This window comes from Nycticebus coucang, unplaced genomic scaffold, assembly GCF_027406575.1.
Source record: "Nycticebus coucang isolate mNycCou1 unplaced genomic scaffold, mNycCou1.pri scaffold_60, whole genome shotgun sequence".
In the NCBI taxonomy this organism is placed as follows: domain Eukaryota; kingdom Metazoa; phylum Chordata; class Mammalia; order Primates; family Lorisidae; genus Nycticebus; species Nycticebus coucang.
Window position 1 is genome coordinate 447,396 of NW_026515587.1, and position 788 is coordinate 448,183.

The following is a 788-nucleotide window of genomic DNA, read 5'->3' on the forward strand; positions in this document are numbered from 1 at the left end:
ATTAGAAAACTAGCCAATGGACTTTGCCGTGTCATTAAATAATAAATTCAGTGAGAATAAATAGTAAGTTTTCTTAATGGGTATGGGGAAAGATTTGACAAAATTTGACAGGCATTCCTGATAAGAAATTGCCAGCTAGAAATAAAAGGGAAATTATTAAACAAAAACTAAAAACATAGATTTGACTACATTAAAATAAACAACTTCTGTTTATTAACAAAACCACAGTATTAAAAAAAGCCACAAATAAAGACTATACTTTCAGGGATCATTTCTATAGTTTGTTACTAGAGAAGTCTCTCTGAATGTGTAGAACACCGCAAACCACGAGGAGGAGGTGCAGCGTTCTCTCCTGAGCGTGAAGCCGGCTTTTGATGTTGCTTTAGTGCAATTGCCATTTGCCATTGATGATCGTTCTTCTCTTCCTTTGGGGGAGTAAGAGGGAGAGAACGCAGTCTGAGTGGTTTCCCTTAAAAAAAAAAAAAGCCACAAATAGGGCCACAAAGATATTTACTGCACATATAACTGACACAGGGATCGTGCCTGGAATATACACAGAATAGTAAGGAGAAGGAGACTACTCATAGAAAAATGGGTAAATAACTTAAACAGGTGCTCATAGATGATAGATATTCAACCCCATTTGTTATCTGGAAAAAGCAAATTTAATCCATGAGCTATAATCATAAGCTTATTATGCTGAAAATATTAAAAATATGACACATACTATGTATTGACTAGAGTTTTGAACAATGGAAGTTGTCCTTGCTGTTGAGAGTGTAAATTTG

The 788-nt window shown here is 34.9% G+C and overlaps 1 non-coding gene across 1 annotated transcript; it reads left to right on the forward strand.

The window, feature by feature from the left end:
- Positions 1 to 249: 249 nt before the first annotated feature.
- On the forward strand, positions 250 to 465 carry LOC128579518 (small nucleolar RNA U3). Its single transcript, XR_008378176.1, has one exon. It is a non-coding gene; the product is annotated as a small nucleolar RNA U3 (small nucleolar RNA).
- Positions 466 to 788: the final 323 nt, after the last annotated feature.